The 26,581-nt window shown below is 45.6% G+C and overlaps 1 protein-coding gene across 1 annotated transcript in view; it reads right to left on the bottom strand.

Moving 5' to 3' along the window:
- NFASC (neurofascin) overlaps nucleotides 1-26,581 on the bottom strand; it is a 183,770-nt gene that overhangs the window by 138,869 nt on the left and 18,320 nt on the right. The window contains exon 3 of the mRNA XM_040423988.1: nucleotides 22,073-22,077. The gene's annotated coding sequence lies outside the window, so the exon portion shown is untranslated. The remainder of the gene's footprint in view (nucleotides 1-22,072; nucleotides 22,078-26,581) is intronic.

A 26,581-nucleotide genomic window follows, 5' to 3' on the forward strand; every position in this document is an offset into this window, starting at 1 on the left:
GAGGCGCCAATTTACGAGATAAGTTGGTGAGGACAGAAACAAGGGATTCCCTGGGGGATGGACAAAGGTATCTGGCGCCAAGGAGGTTGGGAAGCTATCCCTGCCTTGGCTGCTGCAAGTGTGGGAATATGGTGAAAGGAGATACCTTTGCCCATCCCTATAGTGGTAAATCCTATAAAATAAAAGAATTCTATACATGTAGATCTCGTGACATGGTGTATATGATCACATGCCCATGTGGCCTCATCTATATAGGTCAGACCACGATGGAGGCCCGTGAGCGGATTAACTCCCATAAGAGCAATATTAGAAGGGCACAAGTGGATAAACCTGTAGCTAAGCATTTTGTCGAACGGGGACACTCGGTCAATCAGCTGCGGTTCTGGATCATTGACTCAGTCGGTAAAATGAGACGGGGGGGGGTGATAGGGACCGAATCCTACAAAGGAAGGAACTGAAGTGGATTTTTGAACTGAAGGCACTCCAACCATTTGGGATGAATATTGAATTTAATGTGGGGAATATATAGGTTGTCCATGGGACGATATGATGTATTTGTACTCAGTATAGTGATTTTTAATATGTACCTGTTTTTAACTTTAGGGTTATATTCACTTATGTCACTATGTTCTGCACATTGAACACTGCTCCGCGATGCACTAGGTGGAGGAACTTGCCCCCCTCCATAACTGGGGATTGATACACGATCGCTGGGCTTCAAGAGTATTATGAGGATGTCTGTTGCCAGCGGCTCTGGGCGGGTGGTTTGTGAAGCGTCCCTAGTAACAGAGCGCAGTCTGGGGGATGAGTTGGAGGCGGCTCGGCGGCATCATTGATAGCATGGACGGGTTTGTCTGCGATCATGTGATCAGCGCCGGGCACGTGAGTACACGACTCCGCCTCCCCGGACATGCGCACTGGATGCAGGGGGACGCGATGGAAGCGTGCATCACGGAGGTATGTGTTCCTTAGCGATTCACTCTTCACATAGGAGGATATCTTTGTATATGTTAAGCGATTATGCATACACACACCTGGATATATTGTGGATGATTAATGTATTATGCAATCATGTGATTGGCCACGTCCGTTTGTGGAGGTGTGGCTTGCACTTTTTAAGCAGGGTCATTTGGGGATCACATTGTGCTTGATAAAAGCTATGCTATAGCCGAAACGTAGCAACTTTTCTGTAAACACGTTTTGCATGTAAACAGTTCCCAATAAAGGGATTTTCACCGGCCTCCGTTATCGCTCATTGGATTGTCGGAAAAAAAAAGTCACCACTTGGATTCAGCTAAGCAAATAGTTATGAGCCTCCTATTGGATAATTACTGCATGGGCGATTATCTTTTAGCTGGCAACAAGTTATTTAACCCCAACTGGTGCAATGAGTTGCTTCTCATTTCTTAAACAACCATGTAGAAAGACACATCTCGTGGTCGTGGAAAAGATGTTAGTCTGTTTGAGAAAAGTCAAATCATTGGCATGCATCAAGCAGAGAAAACATCTAAGGAGATTGCAGAAACGACTAAAATTGGGTTAAGAACTGTCCAACGCATTATTAAAAACTGGAACGATAGTGGGGACCCATCGTATTCGAGGAAGAAATGTGGCAGGAAAAAATCCTGAATGATTGTGATCAGTGATCACTTAATTAAACGTTTGGTGAAATCAAATCGAAGTAAAACAACAGTAGAACTCAGGGCTATGTTTAATAGTGAAAGAGCATTTCCACATGCACACTGCGAAGGAAACTTAAGGGATTGGGACTGAACAGCTGTGTAGCCGTAAGAAAACCACTAATCAGTGAGGCAAACCAGAAAAAAAGGCTTCAATTTGCTAGGGAGCATAAAGATTGGACTCTGGAGCAATGGAAGAAGGTCATGTGGTCTGATGAGTCCAGATTTACCCTGTTCCAAAGTGATGGGCGCATCAGGGTGAGAAGAGAGGCAGATGAAGTGATGCACCCATCATGCCTAGTGCCTACTGTACAAGCCTGTGGGGGCAGTGCTATGATCTGGGGTTGCTGCAGTTGGTCAGGTCTAGGTTCAGCAACAGTATGTGCTCCAAGAATGAGGTCAGCTGACTACCTGAACATACTGAATGACCAGGTTATTCCATCAATGGATTTTTTCTTCCCTGGTGGCACAGGCATATTCCAAGATGACAATGCCAGGATTCATCGGGCTCAAATTGTGAAAGAGTGGTTCAGGGAGCATGAGACATCATTTTCACACATGGATTGGCCACCATAGAGTCGAGACCTTAACCCCATTGAGAATCTTTGGGATGTGCTGGAAAAAGCTTTGCGCAGCAGTCAGACTCTACCATCATCAATGCAAGACCTTGGTTAAAAATTAATGCAACACTGGATGGAAATAAATCTTGTGACATTGCAGAAGATTATCGAAGCAATGCCACAGCGAATGCGTGCCGTAATCAAAGCTAAAGGCGGTCCAACGAAATATTAGAGTGTGTGACCTTTTTTTTTTGGTGGCAAGTTTTTTTTTGGACAGGCAGTGTATATAAATATATATACAGTATCTCACAAAAGTAAGTACACCCCTGACATTTTTGTAAATATTTTATTATATCTTTTCATGGGACAACACAGAATGTCGTCATGGAGGAGTGCAAGAGGATTCCAGTGGTAACCTGTGAAGGTCTAGTGAACTCCATGCTCAAGAGAGTTAAAGGGGTTTTGCAGTTTGTTTAAATGGATGATCTAGATAGATCATCAGCATCTGATCGGCGTGGGTCCGACACCCAGGACCCCCGCCGATCAGCTGTTTGAGAAGGCAGCGGCGCTCCAGGAGCACCGTGGCCTGCTCGCTGTTTACCGCAGGCCCTGTTATCTCACGACTTGTATCAACTGGCCTGGGCGGGCTAAACTCTGTTCACTTGAATGGAGCTTAGCCCCGCCCAGGCAAGTTGATACTAGTCGTGACGTCACTGGTCCTGCGGTAAACAGTGAGAAGGCCGCGGCCGAGGGCACACCAAATTTACACTGTTACACAAGCTGTACACTGACTACTTTACATTGTATCAAAGTGTCAGATCTACAGTATTGTCCCATTAAAAGATATAATAAAACATTTACAAAAATGTGAGGGGTGAACTAAACAAGTGCAGTTTATTTTGCATTTCATTTATTGCAATTCATAATGACATTCGTTGCAACAAGTGAGGACATTTGCATTTCTTCTGTGGAAGAACAAGTGCCAACATTTAATACTTGTTAACATTTCATACTAAGAGTTCTCGTCATTCTATATATTGCCTAGGCATTGTATAGCAAGGTAAAGTATATAAAAGACTGAAATAACACAGACATTTCATACATTGCCTGTAACATATATACAGTATATACGTGTGTGTGTGTGTGTGTGTATATATATATATATATATATATATATATATATATATATATATATATACATATACACACTGTATATACCCACTGCTCAAAAAATAAAGGGAACACTTAAACAACACAATGTAACCAAGTCAATCACACTTCTGTGAAATCAACCTGTCCAGTTATGAACACTGATTGTGAATCAATTTCTCCTGCTGTTGTGCAAATTGAACAGACATGTAGAAATGATAGACAATTAACAAGACAACCCCTATAAAGGCGTGGTTCTGCAGGTGGTGACTAGAGATGAGCGGATTTTTCAAAAATTCAATTCGCCGTTTAAAAAAAAAAAAATTGGGTTCGATCCGAATTTATTTGTAGTGAATTTCGTTAAAAAACAGCTATTTCCTGGCTGCAGAGAGCCTTTATAGTGGTGTAGGACACTGTGCCTTGCAGTAACATGCATAGGGAGTCTGCTGTGGTAATGAAATAATACTGTGAGTCCGTATGACAGGTGTCGCTCTTAGAATCACTGCACACTTCGCTTATTTGGGCAGTCACGGGGCCAAAACTGACCAAATAACTCAAGTATGAACTCAGCCTTACAGGTCGATGTTAGCGTCAAGAAGAAGCGCACTCCTTTTATACCCTCGTCAGCTGATTCTACATAGAAGTCTACAGAACCTGTTCTATTAAGCACTTATACAAGTAGAGGCCCCCGACAGAGTGGAGAGGGTGTCAGCAGTAAGTTTGTGTTGACGTCACTGATTATTTTGCCCATACTCTAAACCGTCAGAACAGTAACCCACAAAAAACTGATCCTGTCTCTGGAGCATCCGCCTTCACTCGGTCAGCATTTGGTCAGTAAGGGTACTTTCACACTTGCGTTGTTTGATTCCGGCAGGCAGTTCCGTTGCCTGAACTACCTGCCTGATCAGGCAAACTGTATGCAAACGCATGTCATTTTTTCTGACTGATCAGGCATTTTTCAGACTGATCAGGATCCTGATCAGTCTGAAAAATGCCTGATCAGTCAGAAAAATGCATTGCAATACCGGATCCGTTTTTCCGGTGTCATCAGGCAAAAAGGATCAGGTATTTATTTTTTTCTCATTTTTAAAGGTCTGTGCATGCACAGACCGGAAGGACGGATCCGGCATTCCGGTATTTTGAATGCCGGATCCGGCACTAATACATTCCTATGGAAAAAAATGCCGGATCCGGCATTCAGGCAAGTCTTTAGTTTTTTTCGCCGGAGATAAAACCGTACCATGCTACGTTTTTCTCTTTTGCCTGATCAGTCAAAATGACTGAACTGAATACATCCTGATGCATCCTGAACGGATTGCTCTCCATTCAGAATGCATGGGGATAAAACTGATCAGTTATTTTCCGGTATAGAGCCCCTAGGACGGAACTCTATGCCGGAAAAGAAAAACGCTAATGTGAAAGTACCCTAATCCATCAGTAATGCTAATGCCCAAAAAAAACAGGAGTGGATCCAAAACAGAGATAAGGCGTGACCGGAATATTTGCAAGTCTTCTGTGTTTTGTACCCACTCCTGCTTTTGGCTACCAAACAATAAGCCAATTCTGATGGGACCATACAGGCCTTACAGCTGCTACACAGAGAGGATCCGTTGTGCGTCTCATTTTTCCTTCCCTCTGACAGGTAAGAAGAAGGGTCAAATAAATGGTGATGTCAGCCAAGACAAAAAGGCTAAATAGTGGCCCAGTCATGAAGTGGGGAGGGTAGGAACAATATGAGAAGTCCACAGAGTGGCCCTATGACATAGTGGTGAGGTGGAAGCAGCATGAGGAGGCCACAGAGTGGCACAATGACAGCATGTGGAGGTGGCGGCAGCATCAGGAAGCCACAGAGTGTCACAATGACAGAGTGTGGATGTGGCAGTAGCATCAGTAGGCCACAGTGGCAAAGTAAAATAGTGTGGAGGTTGCAGCAGCATGAGGAGACCACAGAGTGGCAAGTGTCTTTTTCCGCTATTACAAGCCACAAAAGGCTTTACAACAGATAACTGCACCGCTGAGCGGCAAATATATTTTTTCTTTTTCTACTAATACACGCCACAAAAGGCTTTAGAACAAATAACTGCACCGCTGAATGGCAAATATATTTTACTTTCGCCACTAATACACGATAAAAAAATCGTCAATTTTGGCACTTTACCACACAACGGCTAATAAGCCCTTTTTTCCCCACTAATACAAGCCAAAAAATGCTTTAGAACATATAACTGCACCGCACAAGGGCAAATAAGACGTAGAAATATTTCCTTGTAATAAACCCTGTTAATTCCTGTATCAATCAGCACCTGCACCCTAATAAGAACGGTTTGATGGAATTACAGAGCTGTATAATGGCAATTTGGATCCCCAGTCAGTGGCAATGGCAAATGGCAGAATCTAAGATGGCTGCCGCTATTTATAGGGCTGTGACATCACAGGGATGGCTCGCTGCTGATTGGCTGCATGCATGGCATTATGGGTGATCCCGCCTTCTCAGAGTTCCTTTCTCCATATCCTCACACGTGCAGCAGCCATTTTACGAAAAAATGTGATTCGTTACTACGAAGCGTGAGGAAATTCAGCTTCGGTGCAAATTGAATTTTTCCTAAAATTCGGTTCGAATTCCACTTCGTCAGCTTCCATTCGCTCATCTCTAGTGGTGACTACAGACCATTTCTCTGTTCTCATCCTTTTTCGCTGTTGTTTTGGTCACTTTTGCATTTTGTCATTGCTCTCACCCCTAGAGGTAGCATGAGGCGGTGTCTACAACCCACAGAAGTTGATCAGGTAGTGCAGCTTATCCAGGATGGAACATCAAGGCGAGCTGTGGCAAGAAGGTTAGCTGTGTCTGTCAGCACAGTGTCCAGAGCATGGAGCAGATCCTAGGAGACAGGCCAGTACATCAGGAGACGTGGAGGAGGCTGTAGGAGTGCAACAACCCAGCAGCAGGACCACTACCTCCTCCTTTGTGCAAAGAGGAACAGGAGGAGCAGTGCCTGCTCAAACTGTCAGAAACAGACTCCATGAGGGTGGTATGATAGCCTGAGGTCCACAAGTTGGTGTTGTGCTTATAACCCCAGGGGCGTAGATAAGGGGGGGGGGATAAGGGGGTTCAAACCCCCCCCTTCCCGAGTGTCTGTCCTCCTAACCTGCCAGAGAACGGCCCAGGCGTGCCGCTGCCTGCAATAGCGGCGCGGGCAGTGCGGCACACAGAGAGGTGATGGAGGCTGCAGGGCGGGCAGCATAGGCATGCGCACGGGGTGTGCCGGGTGTGCCTGGGCACACCCTAATCACACCCATGTGCTCCGCCTCCTGCACTGCCGCCTGCCAGCCCCGCACTAGTGTCCGACCGGCGACCGCACAGATGGTAACTATGACACAAACACACATACTGTAGACAGTGTATTCAGTCCACCCCCACTGCTCCTGTGGTCCGCCTCCGTGACTCCGTGTCCCGGCAGCCGGCTACATAACGTCACTCACTCCGACATCACGCGCCTGCTCCACCTTCATTAATAAAGTGGGAGGAGCATGCGCCTGCGGTGTGACGTAGTGACACCTAGTATTAGTGCTTGAAGAGCGGGAGCCAGCCTGGAGCCTATCTGGAGTCCTGACAGTCCCAGTCCCAGTAAGTTAGTGATAGATTATTAGATAGTAGTAGTACATATACTTTGCACAAGTAGCTCACTTAGTCACTTACATAAGGAACGGCGGGTCCATCTTACAATAGGGACACTGTCAGGGACACTGTTATGGGGGAAGGGGGGAGATATCTGTGGATGTGGATGATGACTCTTATAATTTGAGAAAGCTGAACCCCCTCCAGGGAAAAAAATTATCTACGGCCCTGTATAACCCAACACTATGCAAGGAGATTGGCATTTGCCAGAGAACACCAAGATTAGCAGATTCGACATTGGCGCCCTGTGCTCTTCACGGATGAGAGCAGGTTCGCACTGAGCACATGTGACAGACGTGACAGAGTCTGGAGACGCCGTGGAGAAAGTTCTGCTACCTGCAACATGACCGGTTTGGCAGTGGGTCAGTAATGGTGTTGGGAGGCATTTCTTTGGAGGGCTGCACAGCCCTCCACGTGCTAGCTAGAGGTACCCTGGCTGCCATTAGGTACCGGGATGAGATCTTCAGACCCATTGTGAGACCATATGCAGGTGCAGGGGGCCCTGGGTTCCTTCTGATGCATGACAATGCTAGGCCTCATGTGGCTGATGTGTCAGTAGTTCCTGCATGATGAAGGCATTGATGCTATGGACTGGCCTGCCCGTTCCCCAGACCTGAATCCAATCGAGCACATCTGGGACATTATGTCTCGTTCCATCCACCAGCACCACTGACTGTCCAGGAGTGGACTGATGCTTTAATCCAGGTCTGGGAGGAGATCCCTCAGGAGAACATCCGCCACCTCATCAGGAGCATGCCCAGGCGTTGTAGGGAGGTCATACAGGCACGTGGAGGCCAAACACACTTCTGACCATCATTTCCTTGCCTTGGGGCATCAGCTTGAAATTAGATTTTCCACTTTGATTTTGAGTATCATTCCAAATCCAGACCTCCATGGAATATTAATTTTGATTTACATTGATCATTTTTATGTTTAATTGTTCTCAACGCATTCCACTATGTAATGAATAAAGATTTTCAACCGGAATATTGCATTCATTGAGATCTAGGATATGGTATTTTAGTGTTCCCTTTATTTTTTTGAGCAGTGTGTGTATATATATATATATATATATATATATATATATATATATATATAGTTACGGAAGTTCAGGGCAGCACACCTGGTAGCGAGTAGTTGGGTGCCAGCGATGAAAACACTTTACCAAGGTGTATGATATAAAATAAATAAATGACACCGCAGCACATCTGATGGTGAAGAAAAAAGTGGAATCCTTTATTCACCTATGCGACGTTTCGGTCTGCTTGCTGGGACCATTCTCAAGCTATATATATACATACATACATTGTGGAGGTTCGCTCTGATAGGCAGGTTAGCGGACGCAGTATGGAGGCAACAACAAAGTCTTTAAATTAAACAGTTCAGTGTTTATTCACACCTTAAGTAAGGGCTCTTTCACACTTGCGTTATTGTCTTCCGGCATAGAGTTCCGTCGTCGGGACTCTATGCCGGAAGAATACTGATCAGGATTATCCTAATGCATTCTGAATGGAGAGTAATCCGTTCAGGATGCATCAGGATGTCTTCAGTTCCGGTACGGAACGTTTTTTGGCCGGAGAAAATACCGCAGCATGCTGCGCTTTTTGCTCCGGCCAAAAATCCTGAAGACTTGCCGCAACGCCGGATCCGGGATCAATGCCCATTGAAAGGCATTGATCCGGATCCGGCCTTAAGCTAAACGTCGTTTCGGCGCATTGCCGGACCCGACGTTTAGCTTTTTCTGAATAGTTACCATGGCTACCGGGACGCTAAAGTCCTGACAGCCATGGTAAGTGTAGCGGGGAGCGGGGGAGCAGCATACTTACCGTCCGTGCGGCTCCCCGGGCGCTCCAGAGTGACGTCAGGGCGCCCCAAGCGCATGGATCACGTGATCACATGGATCACGTCATCCATGCGCATGGGGCGCTCTGACGTCATTCTGGAGCGCCCGGGGAGCCGCACGGACTGTAAGTATACCGCTCCCCCGCTCCCCGCTCCTACTATGGCAACCAGGACTTTAATAGCGTCCTGGGTGCCATAGTAACACTGAAAGCATTTGGAAGACGGTTCCGTCTTCAAATGCTTTCAGTACACTTGCGTTGTTACGGATCCGGCAGGCACCTCCGGCAACGGAAGTGCATGCCGGATCCCAACAACGCAAGTGTGAAAGAGGCCTTAGTGACAAAACAAAAAGTCAGTTTCAAGGAAAACAGTCACCTTGTGATTCTGGTGTTTGTTCACACCATGCAGCAAAGAAGAAGTCCTTGAACAAAGCAGAATCCACCTGCTTTCCCACCAACAAGGTAGCAGGCCTTAATCCAGGCCCAAACTCCCAGGTCCCAACACAGAGACTGACAGAGCTCCACTGTCAGAGAGGATTAATCCACACCACCTGACAGTGCTGCCTGTGTTTTATAGCCCAAAATCAAGACCCGGCCTGGAACGTGGGGAGTAGTCACCCACCCAGCACTTTGACTACTCTCAGTAAGAGCCGTCCCAGATCAGCAATTACAGCCATACTAAATAGCAATGTGTCAAAAAGCAACTGCTGCTAACACATGAAACCGGTTCTTACTTCACCGAGGCCAGGAACATCGGTGACACATATCTATCATCCACGATCATCCCTTGAACCCTCCTACATACCTCCCCCCTTTGTTCAACCCTGAGGGGGTGAACACACGTCAAACAGTGTACCAGGGACAGGGCATCCACGTTTCCTTGCAACTGGCCTGCCCTGTGTCCTTATGTGCCAGATATCTAATGGCAATTATAAGGCACTGGTTTAGGCATAAAGGGTTAAGATCCATCCTTTCTTTTGTACGCCATAAGACTGCCTACTGCTCCTGTATCCCCCCACCTCTATAAACATGGATGGCGCTGATAAAAATAAGATTGGACATGCCTGTGAATCCCCCGAAAGCACTTTAAGCACAAATAATGTTAATCAGTTATATAATATATAGAGCTATACACAGAGACACCAACTGCACGTTCCACATGAATGTCACAAGCAGCGCCCTCTGTCTTGTCAGGGCGAAATTCCCTGCACCTGTCAGCTTTTTGGCAGCAATCTGTGCAGCACTTCTAAACATTTATAATGTATAATGCATTCACGCGTTCATTAAACTACTATTTACATAGCAGCCGGCCCGTGCATAAATGGTTTCTTTATTGCGCCCCCATTTATCCAGCAGAAAATGAGTCCATTTAGCCTCTAACCTTTACAGTCGGCAATCAAGTTACAAATATTCAACCCTGGTGCTTCTAAGAAAAAGAAAAGGCACCAAGCAGGAGTCTTGTGTGTAGATGGAGCGCGGCCAGAGGGCCTGGTAGCGCAGATCAGCAGGCAGACCAGTTAATATGCAGATGAGTACAGAACATTGCCCTCTCCCCGCAGGCAGCTCAGCCTCATCCATATGGATTTGAGGCTGCGGAGTGGGAGTAGGCAGCCTAGGCACTTCTGGATCTATTAGTCAATTCATGGTGGGTTCTAAAAAAATGTTCTTGTGTCTGTGGCAATGACATTTCCACACTGTCTGTCCATGTAAAGCTAGGGGAGACATGATGGGTCCCTATGGGCAAAGATTAATCTGCAGTTTTCTGGATGTATGCACCTGTCACTGATAAATCAATAGACTCTGTCCCTCCGTGAATCTCCTGAATTTCCTCAAGGGACCGGATCAAATTTGGTCTCTGTGGCAACAAACACCCCATTTCCCAGAGGATTGTGCAAAATGTGAGAACAAAAGGTAAATGACCACAGATTAAAACAAGTCACACATGAAGTGCGGTACAGAAGAATATACACAGCGTATTCCTCTCATCACAGGCACGTCAGCCATTCTCCAGATTCCGTCGCCTTTGCTTTTTCTAGGAAGGGTGCTCGAGTGCATCACTTGTGCAAACCACCCAGCGCCCAGGAGCCTCTGCAGCCGGTCAATGGGACGAGGACGTTAAAATATTTATAGAGCGGAGCCATACTTCTACCATACAAAGGAGCTTTTCTATTATTTCCCTCTCCTTCGGTGCAAAGCACAAAGCTTCCATCTCATATTCTATTTTTACAATAGAGCTTTTCTTCTGTGACATACAATTAACCCCTCTGTCGCTTTAAAGAAAAAAAAAATATTACTACTAAAAACTAGAGGATTGTGGGGATCCTAAAAATGGTAGGATACCCTAGCGAGATGCTGTTCACAGCACGGTGGCACAGGCGCCTTCCAGCGCTGCGGTCCTAGGTTTGGATCCAACCAAGGACAACATCTGCATGGAGTTTGTATGTTCTCCCTACACTCCAAAGACTTGGTAAATTAGTTAGTGAGCTCCACTGGGGACAGTGAGTGACGACAATGTCTGTACAAGCATTTAAACAGCATCTATCAGCAAGATCAACCATATTAAACCAGGCATACTGACTGTTAAGGTTGATCCTGAGGAGTTAAAGGGGTTGTCCAGGATATATAAAAATGCGAGCAACCCATTTAAACTGCTTAAAATAACAAATGATACTCCCCTGTTTTCTCCTTCCCTTCTTCCTGCGCTGCGCTCGAGTCCTCACTGCTGCTATTGGTATTTCTGGCTGCACTGGTGACGTTCTGTGCACACAGGTCACCGCTGCAGCCAATTACTGGCCTCCACAGTGATGTCTCGCGATTGGCTGCAGCAGTAACTTGTGCACAGAACGTCACCGCTTCAGCCAAGAAGAATGACGTGAGCAGCAGGAGGACCAGAGCATAGCACTTGAGTACTCGACAGTAGAGAAAACAGGTTAATATCCACTCATTTGTTATGTTAGCCCATTTACAGGGGTTGTCTGAGTTTTCATATAACTAGGACAACCCCTTTTAATAATCCCTTAGCACAAATAGCTTAGTTCAAATCTATCTGTGGCAACATTAGAGAAATAAGCACTTCATATAATATGCTAATTAGGTGTTTGGAGCATCGATGGGCAGGACAGGGCCTTGCATCCTCACTGTCTCCTGTCTGGTGCTGTAATTCTGGCGCATTCACTGCTGCATGCGCAGTACAGATCTCAGCATTGGGGACAGTACACTTGCATGTGTCGGTGAATGCTCTGGAATTAGGCTGAGTTCACATCAGCGTTCAGCCTTTCCGTTCTCCTGCAGTTTAGGAGCAGGAGAACGGAAAGGACGTACTCGGCACATAACTGAGCCAAACGGAGCCTACAGACCCCATAGACTATAATGGGGTCCGTTAGGTTTCTGCTAAGAGGAAGATTTGTGAAGTGGAGACAAAAGTCCTGTCTCCGCTCCAAAATCACCTTCTGAGCGGAAACCTAACGGACCCCATTATAGTCTTTGGGGTCCTTAGGTTCCTGTTTGGCTCAGTTATGTGCCGAGTACGTCCTTTCCGTTCTCCCGCACCTAAACGGCAGGAGAACGGAAAGGCTGAACGGTGATGTGAACGAAGCCTTAGAGGGCCAGGCAGGAAGAGGGTGTCTAGCCCTGTCAATAAAGGCAAAGGAGGAAATGCCTGTTCCTTGATGCTCTGAACAACTAATTAGCATATTGAATAAAGTGCATATTTCTCAGCGTGATCAACCCTAACAGACAGTAGGTTTGGTTTAATAGGGTTGCCCATGCTGACAGATGCTCTTTAAAAACATTAAAAAGCTCTGTGTGTGTAGGAGACCTTAGAGCAGCATGAAACGACAGATCTCCCAGGCTTTTATACCAAACTGTACTGATGCGTCATTAGTAAATAGCCAGTAAGAATGCCCAGCCATCAATTATATTGGTGCGGGGGCATTGCTTCCTCATGATTACAGCGTACACACAGCTAGGAGCCGCTCCAACAGCTATTCACCAAACGTACAATCTTTTCTGTGCTCTTTAGAGTAATAGTACATAGGACCTGTCATAAGGATGTGCTTACAGGTGAAACTCGAAAAATTTGAATATCGTGCAAAAGTCCATTTATTTCAGTAATGCAAATTAAAAGGAATTGCATTAATGCAGCTTAAAATTAGAATTTTATGAAAAGGTTCAATATTCTAGGCTCAAAGTCTCACACTCTAGTCAGCTATTAATCCATACCCCCTGAGCAAAGGGCACCTCAAAATTGTGACTTTGGGGGTTTCATAAGCTGTAAACCATAATCATCCAAATTATAACAAATAAAGGCTTGATATCTCGCTTTGCATGTAATGAGTCTCTCATATATTAGTTTCACCTTTTAAGTTGGATTACTGAAATAAATGAACTTTGCACAATATTCTAATTTTTCGAGTTTCACCTGTATTACTCCTGAACCTCTACAGAGACTATAAGGCCGAATGCACACGGCCGTGTTCCGCGGCCGAGAGCGGTCCTGTCCGCGGTATGCCGGGCTGGATTCCTGTTTAGAGCAGGAGAGCACGGTGTCATTGCTTGCTTCATGCCGCCGCCGCTGTACAGTAATACACTCGTATAGATCATACGAGTGTATTACTGTAGTGCAGCGGCAGCATGAAGCGCACGGCGTCATAGCAACCAATGACGCCGTGCGCTCCTGCTCTGAACAGGAATCCAGCCCGGCATACCATGGACCGCTCTCGCCGCGGATCACGGCCGTGTGCATTCGGTCTAACACACAAGAAAATAAACTTACTGTAGCGAGTCTTGTGTTGAGCAGATCCTTATGCTATAGGGGCAGATTTATCAAACTGGTGTAACGTAGAACTGGCTTAGTTGCCCATAGCAACCAATCAGATTCCGCCTTTCATTTTCCAAAGGAGTTGTGAAAAATTAAATGTGGAATCTGATTGGCTGCTATGGGCAACAAAGCCAGTTCTACGTTACACCAGTTTAATAAGTCTTTCCCATAGTTCCACGTGACCTCAGACCCTGTATTTAAGAGCCGATCTGGAACAGGCCGTCAGAACATCTGGTAGGTGTTAATCTGTGGACAGATAAATTCTTCTGCTGACAGATGCTGGAATGCAATCCTGTCCACTTACCAATCTTAATAACTAATGTTACACAAGATCAGTAGGATGAGAGACATACTCATGGTCAGGCGGCTTAGGAATAATGACAACATTGTGCCAGCATTTGGCAATGTATTACCGCTTTTCTTTTTCTGGCGCAGTTTACTCCAAATTGTACCTCATCTGCTGATGTGACGCAAATTAACTATGTGGGCAAGAAATTGGCGCCATCCAACACAAAAGATCATCTGATTTCCAATCCGAATCACAGTTGTCTCTACAACTTAATCATAGGCATTGCAATCATAGCAGCTTAAGGAGGACCCGTCACCTCTCCTGACATGTCTGTTTTAGTAATTACCCGTACTCCCCATAAAATAGGAATTTAATGCATAAATTTCTTCTAACTCTGTGTTCTTCTGTTCCTCTGTTATTCCTCCTAGGAAACTATATATAAAGTGCTAACTGGATGTAACCAGGTGTAGGGGGGGGGGGGGGGGGGGGCACTGCCAATGTCTGAATAAGGAACACCAGGAAACTGGTAGCATCCAGTTGGCAATTTATATAAGTTTCTAAGAGTAATAATAGAACAATGAAGAGTTATATATAAGAAAAGCTGCTCCAGAACGGTTATTTTATGGGGAGTACAAATATTTACTAACGCAGACAAGTCAGAAGAGGTGACAGGCGTCTTCCAGGCTGCTATGACCTAATATCTGATTGGTCTGAGTCTGACATCCAGCACCCCGGCGCCGGAAGCAGCACTTTGAAGTGAGCTGTGCTTCCGGCTCTGATTAAAGCGTCGTGACTGTGCTGCTTTAGGCCTCATGCACACGGACGTCTTTTTTCTGCGGTCCGCAAAACGGATTTCCGTTGTTCCGTGATCCGTGACCGTTGTTTCGTCCGTGGGTCTTCCTTGATTTTTGGAGGATCCACGGACATGAAAAAAAAGTCGTTTTGGTGTCCGCCTGGCCGTGCAGAGCCAAACGGATCCGTCCTGACTTACAATGCAAGTCAATGGGGACGGATCCGTTTGACGTTGACACAATATGGTGCAATTGCAAACGGATCCGTCCCCCATTGACTTTCAATGTAAAGTCAGGAGTCCCTATTATACCATCGGATCGGAGTTTTTTCCAATCCGATGGTATATATTAACTTGAAGAGTCCCCATCACCATGGGAACGCCTCTATGTTAGAATATACCATCGGATTTGAGTTAGATCGTGAAACTCAGATCCGACAGTATATTCTAACACAGAGGCGTTCCCATAGTGATGGGGACGCTTCAAGTTAGAATATACTGAGAACTGTGTAATAACTGCCCCCTGCTGCCTGGCAGCACCCGATCTCTTACAGGGGGCTGTGATCCGCACAATTAACCCCTCAGGTGCCGCACCTGAGGGGTTAATTGTGCGTATCATAGCCCCCTGTAAGAGATCAGGTGCTGCCAGGCAGGAGGGGGCACACCCCCCTCCCTCCCCAGTTTTAAATTCATTGGTGGCCAGTGGGCCCCCCTTCCTCCTCTGTATTACAGTACATTCATTGGTGGCCAGTGGGCCCCCCTCCCTCCCCTGTATTACAGTACATTTATTGGTGGCCAGTGGGCCCCCCCTCCCTCCCCTGTATTACAGTACATTCATTGGTGGCCAGTGGGCCCCCCTCCCTCCCCTGTATTACTGTACATTCATTGGTGGCCAGTGGGCCCCCCCTCCCTCCCCCTCCTAATTAAAATCCCCCCCCCCCCATCATTGGTGGCAGCGGAGTGTTCCGATCGGAGTCCCAGTTTAATCGCTGGGACTCCGATCGGTAACCATGGCAACCAGGACGCTAATGCAGTCCTGGTTGCCATGGTTACTTAGCAAGTTTTAGAAGCATTATACTTACCTGCGAGCTGCGATGTCTGTGACAGGTCTGTGCTATAGGCAATGCGCCGCACAGACCTTTCACTTACCAGTAGGAGGAGCGCCCGGCCGGTCACAGACATCGCAGCTCGCAGGTAAGTATAATACAAATTGAAAAAGCTTTTATGCAGACGGATCTGCGGATCTGTCTGTGTGAAAGTAGCCTACGGCCACAGACCACGGACGCGGATGCCAATCTTGTGTGCATCCGTGTTTTTTCACGGACCCATTGACTTGAATGGGTCCGTGAACCGTTGTCCGTCAAAAAAATAGGACAGGTCCTATTTTTTTGACGGACAGGAAACACGGATAACGGCCGCGGATGAACAACGTTGCATTTTCCGAGTTTTCAACGGACCCATTGAAAGTCAATGGGTCCGCAGAAAATCACGGAAAACGGAACAATGGCCACGGATGCACAAAACGGATGCACAAAACGTGTGCATGAGGCCTTACTTGAATGGTAACCAGAGGTTGCAGGGAACAGCTGATGGGTGTTGGATGACGCACCGACTGGATATTTATGACCTATCATCAACATTAGGAGCCAGGAAAACCCCTTTAAGGCACATTAGCTAGCTGTCGGCTGTAGAAAACTTAGGCTAGTTTCAAATCTGCACTAAAGGTTTTTGATCAGCTGAAACCAGTGCTAATGCTGGGAACTTGCTGAATCCCCACCAGATCCCATTAAACGGGGTCCATCGATGCACGCAGCCCTATCCGGCTATGCCAGATACAGTGAATTTCGTCAGTCTGTTCCTCTGCTGGAACAGCCTGCCGGATACCTTTAGCACATATGTGAAAGCAGCCTACACTGGGAAATCGCTCTAACGTGCGTGTTCAGCTCGGATGGCAGATAAATGTTGGCTGCCACCAGTATCTCAGGAAGAAACAAAGAATCTGATTGTTAAAATTTCACCCTCTTGGATCTATGTTTACCCCGTATTTATTAGACCAGGGATGCTCAACCTGTGGCCCTCAAGCTGTTGCACAACTACAACTCCCAGCATGCCCTAATAGCTGTAGGCTATCCAGGCGTGTTGGGAGTTGCACTTTTGCAACAGCTGGAGGGCCGCAGGTTGGGCTTCCCTGCATTAGACCATCAGCACATCCAGTTCAAAATGGCATCCGCCAGCTAACATCTAATGTAGATGGCCACTTTAACATCTCACAAAGCTTTAGATTCTTCTTCAGTGCCTTCGCCATAAACCAGAATGATGAACATTTCATCGTATGTGCCTGTGTAGGCATACAGCGCATGAACAGGCCTTTTCTTTTAAAACTACTCATCTTTCAGATGCTGCCATAATACTTATATTTAGCTTGTTCTAGTTGTAATTCTAAGAGTAATTAAGTGGATGACAGGCCCAGATTTAGGACAACAATGCATCAGCGTTATCAGCCCATTACAGGAAAGACACTTCATGATTCAGCCGCAATGTACTGCAGACTATGTGGGCAGACCACTAAATGCTTTACATAGTGCTTACCTGCCCAAAAAATGTCCCAACTTTACTGCTTTCCCTAGCGCTAGACATCCAGGAGTGTACAGTTCACATGATGCCAAACACAGTAGGCAATGCTGAATTTCAGAGACCACCACTCATCTACTGGTCACTAACTGGTCTAATCATAGGTTGACTGGTGGACAGATACAGTATCTCTATATGATTTTGTTAGGATTAATTAAAAGTCCTCTTTAAACGGGTTTTCCATGACAAACATTGATGACCTATAGGTTATCAATATCAAATTGGTGGGGTCTGACTCCTGGCACAGATCAGCTCTTTTCAGTAGCGCTGATACCATACCTACAATACATTTGGAAGGTGTTCAGACATTGGACATGATTTGGAAATACACAGACTATATAAGGTCTCACAGCTCACAGCAAAAACCAAGCCATGAGGAGGGAAGAACTGCCTGTAGAGCTTAGAGACAGGAGCTTGTGGAGGCACGGATCTGGAGAAGAGTACAAATATGTCTGCTGCACTAAAAGTTCCCAAGAGCACAGTGGCCTCCAAGAAGTTTGGAACAACAAGCCTCTTCTCAGACATATGAAAGCTCAGTTAGGCCCCTTTCACACGGGCGAGTATTCCGCGCGGATGCGATGCGTGAGTTGAACGCATTGCACCCGCACTGAATACCGACCCATTCATTTCTATGGGGCTGTTCACATGAGCGGTGATTTTCACACATCACTTGTGCGTTGCGTGAAAATCGCAGCATGCTCTATATTCTGCGTTTTTCACGCAACGCAGGCCCCATAGAAGTAAATGGGGTTGCGTGAAAATCGCAAGCATCCGCAAGCAAGTGTGGATGCGGTGCGATTTTCACGCACGGTTGCTAGGAGACGATCGGGATGGAGACCCGATCATTATTATTTCCCCTTATAACATGGTTATAAGGGAAAATAATAGCATTCTGTATAGTAAAATAGCGCTGGAGGGGTTAAAAAAAAAATTAAAAAAATTTAACTCACCTTAGTCCACTTGATCGTGGAGCCTAGCATCTCTTCTGTCTTCTTTCTTCAGGACCTGGGTAAAGGATCTGTGGTGACGTCACTCCGGTCGTCACATGGTCCATCACATGATTCATCACCATGGTAAAAGATCATGTGATGGATCATGTGATGACCGGAGTGACGTCACCACAGGTCCTTTACCCAGGTCCTGAAGAAAGAATACAGAAGGAGATGCCGAGCTGCGCTATCAAGTGGACTAAGGTGAGTTAAATTTTGTTTTTGTTTTTTTAACCCCTCCAGCGCTATTTTACTTTGCATTCTGTATTCAGAATGCTATTATTTTCCCTTATAACCATGTTATAAGGGGAAAAAATACAATCTACAGAACACCGATCCCAAGCCCTAACTTCTGTGAAGAAGTTCGGGTTTGGGTACCAAACATGCGCGATTTTTACAATGTTTTGCACTCGTGCGGAAAAATCGCGGGTGTTCCCGCAACGCACCCGCACATTTTCCCGCAACGCCCGTCTGAAAGAGGCCTTAGAGTTTTCAAAAGCCACCTAAAATGATCTTAGACTGTGAGAAACAAGATTCTTGGTATGATGGTATCATGCTTCGGGGGGGACTGGTCAGAGTTGAGGAAAAGCTGAACATAGCAAAGTAGAAGATATTCTTAAAGGGGTTGCCTCACTTCAGCAAATGGCATTTATCATGTAGAGAAAGTTAATACAAGGCACTTACTAATGTATTGTTATTGTCCATATTGTCTCCTTTGCTGGCATGATTCATTTTTCCATCACATTATACACTGCTTGTTTCCAGGGGTTATGACCACCCTGTAATCCAGCTGCAGCGGCCGTGCTTGCACACTGTAAGAAAAGGTGCCCACCTAACTGTGTACACAGGCTGGAGCTTTTTCCTATAGTGTGTAAGCACAGCCACCGCTGCTGGATCAGATGTTGGAAAGAAGGAGCGCTGCCTTATCTTTGCTGTTTACCTGCTCGCCGTTGGCATTTGAATAGGAAGGAGCAGTTGTAGTTAACACTCCGTCCCAAGGAGCTGTAATTACAGTGCATGCTGCTGCCATATCACCAGCGTGCAGGTAAACAGTGAAGAGAAAGTGGCACTCCTGTTCAAACAGCTGATTGGCAGGGGTGAGGATAGGTCATCAATACTGGAAACCAGACAACCCCTTATTGACAAGATACTCTTTTGGGGGGATTTTGTGCATACAATTAGGGCTGAAACGATTACACGATTGAATCGAGTAATTCGACACAAAAAATCCTGGATGCAAATTTCTTGCATCAAGGATTCGTTTGTGTCATGTGACCACGGAGCGGGAGCGAAGCGCTTGCTATTACTTACCGCTCCGTGGTCACCCGCCGGCCCGTACCGTGCTGCACTTTCAGCCCTGACACATCGTCAGGAAATACGTATGCATGCACTATGACCCGACGCTGGGTGACGTCAGGACAGCAGGGCACCGCACAGAGAAGAAGACGAAGGAGCTGTCGAGCGGCGCCCCTACAGGAAAGGTAAGTACTGGCACTGGGGGGCAAGCTGACGGCACTTAGGAGGGCAAGCTGACGGCACTTAGGAGGGCAAGCTGACGGCACTTAGGAGGGCAAGCTGACGGCACTTAGGAGGGCAAGCTGACGGCACTTAGGAGGGCAGCTTCAAACACTGGGGTGGGGAGAGCTGAAGGCACTGGGGGAACGGAGCTGATGGCACGGGGGGAGCTGATGGCACTAGGAGATAGTGGAGCTGATGGCACTGGGGGGAACTGATGCACTTGAGCTGATCGCACAGGGGGGAAAGAAGGGTGTTGGGAAATGATGGCAGGGGGTCTGATGATTTTTTTTTTAAAGGAAAACAGTCTAATAATTCATTTTTTCTTATTAGAGTACTCGATTAATCGTAAAAATAATCGGTAGAATATTCGATTGCTAAAATAATCGTTTACTGCAGCCCTATACCATCATGATTTTTGCAACACTTTTTATCTGAAACAAAGGGCTCCTTATTAATATTTTTTAGTTTTATTTGCAGAATAAAAACGTCTTACTCATTTTTTTTTCAAACTATAGCTATTCTTAAATTTTTTTAATTAACCCAATATAAATTATTGAACTGGATTCCCTATTTTCTTTTATTTGGATATACACTGCTCAAAAAAATAAAGGGAACACTTAAACAACACAATGTAACTCCAACTCAATCACACTTCTGTGAAATCAAACTGTCCACTTAGGAAGCAACACTGAGTGACAATCAATTTCACATGCTGTTGTGCAAATGGGATAGACAACAGGTGGAAACTATAGACAATTAGCAAGACACCCCCAATAAAGGAGTGGTTCTGCAGGTGGTAACCACAGACCACTTCTCAGTTCCTATGCTTCCTGGCTGATGTTTTGGTCACTTTTGAATGCTGGCGGTGCTTTCACTCTAGTGGTAGCATGAGACGGAGTCTACAACCCACACAAGTGGCTCAGGTAGTGCAGCTTATCCAGGATGGCACATCAATGCGAACTGTGGCAAGAAGGTTTGCTGTGTCTGTCAGCATAGTGTCCAGAGCATGGAGGCGCTACCAGGAGACAGGCCAGTACATCAGGAGACGTGACAGAGGCCGTAGGAGGGCAACAACCCAGCAGCAGGACCGCTACCTCCGCCTTTGTGCAAGGAGGAACAGGAGGAGCACTGCCAGAGCCCTGCAAAATTACCTCCAGCAGGCCACAAATGTGCATGTATCTGCTCAAATGGTCAGAAACAGACTCCATGAGGGTGATATGAGGGCCCGACGTCCACAGGTGGGGGTTGTGCTTACAGCCCAACACCGTGCAGGACGTTTGGCATTTGTCAGAGAACACCAAGATTGGCAAATTCGCCACTGGCGCCCTGTGCTCTTCACAGATGAAAGCAGGTTCCCACTGAGCACATGTGACAGACGTGACAGAGTCTGGAGACGCCATGGAGAACGTTCTGCTGCCTGCAACATCCTCCAGCATGACCGGTTTGGCATTGGGTCAGTAATGGTGTGGGGTGGCATTTCTTTGGAGGGCCGCACAGCCCTCCATGTGCTCGCCAGAGGTAGCCTGACTGCCATTAGGTACCGAGATGAGATCCTCAGACCCCTTGTGAGACCATATGCTGGTGCGGTTGGCCCTGGGTTCCTCCTAATGCAAGACAATGCTAGACCACATGTGGCTGGAGTGTGTCAGCAGTTCCTGCAAGGCGAAGGCATTGATGCTATGGACTGGCCCGCCCGTTCCCCAGACCTGAATCCAATTGAGCACATCTGGGACATCATGTCTCGCTCTATCCACCAACGTCACGTTGCACCACAGACTGTCCAGGAGTTGGCAGATGCTTTAGTCCAGGTATGGGAGGAGATCCCTCAGGAGACCGTCCGCCACCTCATCAGGAGCATGCACAGGCGTTGTAGGGAGGTCATACAGGCACGTGGAGGCCACACACACTACTGAGCCTCATTTTGACTTGTTTTAAGGACATTACATCAAAGTTGGATCAGCCTGTAGTGTGTTTTTCCACTTAAATTTTCAGTGTGACTCCAAATCCAGACCTCCGTGGGTTGAAAAATTTGATTTCCATTTTTTTATTTTTGTATGATTTTGTTGTCAGCACATTCAACTATGTAAAGAACAAAGTATTTCAGAAGAATATTTAATTAACTCAGATCTAGGATGTGTTATTTTTGTGTTCCCTTTATTTTTTTGAGCAGTGTATAATATGCATTGTCTCGTGTGAAAGGGGCAGCTGGTGACAGATTCCTTTGGTGTGAGCTTTTTTCTTTTATGTTACTGTGCTTCGTTTTTTATTAATATACGTTTGATACTATTATGTCCCCCAAAAGGTCAAAAAAAGACCTATGGGGAACATTTAGAAATTTATAGCATGTCAATCATGTTCCCGGTTTTAGCTGTGGATTTCACCCTTTTCAATAGAAATGTGAGATCTACGGCAAAACCGCATCTAATCTGGACCAAAAACAGCAATTAGACATTGTGGATTTTAGTGCGGGTATGCTGCAGAAATGCACAAAAATCTGCACGGAAATCAGAGCGGATCTTATGTCTGTTCACCCGCACTCGTGTGCAGGTGGCCTTAGGTTGCTTTCACACAGTCGGTGTTTGATCAGTGATTTCCATCAGTGATTGTGAGTCAAAACCAGGTGTGGGCGAAAAACACAGAACAGGGGAAGATCTTTCCCTTATACCTGATCTCTGTAGGGGCTTCACTACTGGTTTTGGCTCACAATCACTGATGGAAATCACTGACTGTGTGAAAGTAGCCTTATTATCTCCCGCTCCACACTCTTTCCGTGACCCTTTCACAAATTTCCCATTCCTGGTTTGCTAACAGTGCAGTAGACCACCACAGGATCTGACCACCCAGTATCAGAGGGCTTGGCACCTTCTTCCAAGGGCCCAAAGAAGCCCCATAGGCTGCCTCTGTGGTATGTCTACCCCTTGCTAACAAAGAATCAGCAGGACACATGGACAGGATGAGCAACCCCCTCCTGTCCTGTCTCTGCACACGTACTAGTCTCAGAATTGATTTTCAACTACATGCGATTCTGATTTTTCTCTATTCTCGTGTTTTTGTCACCAAACCTTCCATGCACACAGCAAGCCCCATTATACAACCTCTTCCATATAGGTCCTGCCTTTTCCTCAGGTTTCATGATTTGCGATTCAGATTGGGCGAGTATTTCACAAGACAGCTGATGTCTTTGTCCCTTCACATATTAATGCAGTGATGACACAGCGCACGCTTCTTATTGCCTAAGAAAGATCTTTCCTATCAGACGGCGGCCAGATATCACTTCAGAAACATCTTTAACAGGAAATCATTAAAAATGAAAAGTAGCTCCATTGCCTTCAAGGAGGGCAGATTAGCTGTGCTTTGATGTCTGAAAGAAAATCGGTGCCGTTTCAGCTTCTATGCTTTGTCGCAGACAATACTGATTCTTGGCTGCCATTTCCACCGTTAGTATCTACTGCCTCTAGAAGGGCATGTGAGTTTGGCACCAAAACAAGAGCAAGCCTGTAACCTGCATCTTCATATAGAGATGTACATCCGTAGAACGTATTTATGTGAACGATCCTGCATCTTCATATAGAGATGTACATCTGTAGAACGTATTTATGTGAACGATCCTGCATCTTTATATAGAGATGTACATCTGTAGAACGTATTTATGTGAACGATCCTGCATCTTCATATAGAGATGTACATCCGTAGAACGTATTTATGTGAACGATCCTGCATCTTCATATAGAGATGTACATCTGTAGAACGTATTTATGTGAACGATCCTGCATCTTCATATAGAGATGTACATCCGTAGAACGTATTTATGTGAACGATCCTGCATCTTCATATAGAGATGTACATCCGTAGAACGGATTTATGTGAACGATCCTGCATCTTCATATAGAGATGTACATCCGTAGAACGTATTTATGTGAACGATCCTGCATCTTCATATAGAGATGTACATCCGTAGAACGTATTTATGTGAACGATCCTGCATCTTCATATAGAGATGTACATCCGTAGAGCGTATTTATGTGAACGATCCTGCATCTTCATATAGAGATGTACATCCGTAGAACGTATTTATGTGAACGATCCTGCATCTTCATATAGAGATGTACATCCGTAGAACGTATTTATGTGAACGATCCTGCATCTTCATATAGAGATGTACATCTGTAGAACGTATTTATGTGAACGATCCTGCATCTTCATATAGAGATGTACATCTGTAGAACGGATTTATGTGAACGATCCTGCATCTTCATATAGAGATGTACATCCGTAGAGCGTATTTATGTGAACGATCCTGCATCTTCATATAGAGATGTACATCCGTAGAGCGTATTTATGTGAACGATCCTGCATCTTCATATAGAGATGTACATCCGTAGAACGTATTTATGTGAACGATCCTGCATCTTCATATAGAGATGTACATCCGTAGAACGGATTTATGTGAACGATCCTGCATCTTCATATAGAGATGTACATCTGTAGAACGGATTTATGTGAACGATCCTGCATCTTCATATAGAGATGTACATCTGTAGAACGGATTTATGTGAACGATCCTGCATCTTCATATAGAGATGTACATCTGTAGAACGTATTTATGTGAACGATCCTGCATCTTCATATAGAGATGTACATCTGTAGAACGGATTTATGTGAACGATCCTGCATCTTCATATAGAGATGTACATCTGTAGAACGGATTTATGTGAACGATCCTGCATCTTCATATAGAGATGTACATCTGTAGAACGTATTTATGTGAACGATCCTGCATCTTCATATAGAGATGTACATCTGTAGAACGGATTTATGTGAACGATCCTGCATCTTCATATAGAGATGTACATCCGTAGAACGTATTTATGTGAACGATCCTGCATCTTCATATAGAGATGTACATCTGTAGAACGGATTTATGTGAACGATCCTGCATCTTCATATAGAGATGTACATCTGTAGAACGTATTTATGTGAACGATCCTGCATCTTCATATAGAGATGTACATCCGTAGAACGTATTTATGTGAACGATCCTGCATCTTCATATAGAGATGTACATCCGTAGAACGTATTTATGTGAACGATCCTGCATCTTCATATAGAGATGTACATCTGTAGAACGGATTTATGTGAACGATCCTGCATCTTCATATAGAGATGTACATCCGTAGAACGGATTTATGTGAACGATCCTGCATCTTCATATAGAGATGTACATCTGTAGAACGGATTTATGTGAACGATCCTGCATCTTCATATAGAGATGTACATCCGTAGAACGTATTTATGTGAACGATCCTGCATCTTCATATAGAGATGTACATCTGTAGAACGTATTTATGTGAACGATCCTGCATCTTCATATAGAGATGTACATCTGTAGAACGTATTTATGTGAACGATCCTGCATCTTCATATAGAGATGTACATCTGTAGAACGGATTTATGTGAACGATCCTGCATCTTCATATAGAGATGTACATCTGTAGAACGGATTTATGTGAACGATCCTGCATCTTCATATAGAGATGTACATCTGTAGAACGGATTTATGTGAACGATCCTGCATCTTCATATAGAGATGTACATCTGTAGAACGGATTTATGTGAACGATCCTGCATCTTCATATAGAGATGTACATCTGTAGAACGGATTTATGTGAACGATCCTGCATCTTCATATAGAGATGTACATCTGTAGAACGGATTTATGTGAACGATAAATGGGGGGAGGGGGGGTGCTGAATGGTGGGTGCAGCAGAGATAAAAGGGGTTCTTCAGGACCTTAAAGGGGTATTACATATTCTGCAAATAAACCCTTTTACCCTGAAAAGTTGAGGGCTCATTCACACCAACATGTGCTGCCTGTTGCCGTATTGCAGACCGCATTTGCGGATCCACAATACACGGGCATCGTTCCGTGTGCATTCCGCATCACGGATGCGGACCCATTCACTTCAATGGGTCCACAAATCCGTAGATGCGGAACGGAAGAACTGAACGGAACACTACGAAAGCACTACGGAGTGCTTTCTGGGGTTCCGTGCCTCCGCACCGCAAAAAGATAGAACATGCTCTATCTTTTTGCGGAACTGACGGATCGCGGACCCATTCAAGTGAATGGGTCTGCATTCCCCATGCGGCTGCCCCATGGACGGTGCCCATGCATTGCGGACCGCAATTTGCGGTCCACAGCACGCTTCTTCACACGTTCGTGTGAACAAGCCCTTAGGTGCATTTATACACCCCAATAATTGTCCAGATTATTGGAAACAACTGTTCCTGCAGACAGTCGTTCCCGATCATCTGTTCATCTAAATGTGCCGCCGAACACCCCATGAATGAGCGACACGCTTGTTCATTTAGTGATCCTGTCGCTCATGCAGGCACCACCGATCATGGCTTCTGAGCAGCTTTCTGAAGCTGAGTGGGGGAAGATGGACAACCCCTTTAAGATGTTTCCTGTTCATTTTGGATACAGCAACAAATCCATACAGAATATCACCGACACCCATGGCCATTGTCTACTCTGTATGACAAATGTCTGGGTCGCTGTCTATACCAGGGATCAGAAACCTCCTGCACTCCAGCTATTCAGAAACTACAACTCCCAGAATGCTTCATTCACTTCTGT

The sequence above is a fragment of the Bufo bufo genome, chromosome 3 (assembly GCF_905171765.1).
Source record: "Bufo bufo chromosome 3, aBufBuf1.1, whole genome shotgun sequence".
Taxonomy (NCBI): Eukaryota; Metazoa; Chordata; class Amphibia; order Anura; family Bufonidae; genus Bufo; species Bufo bufo.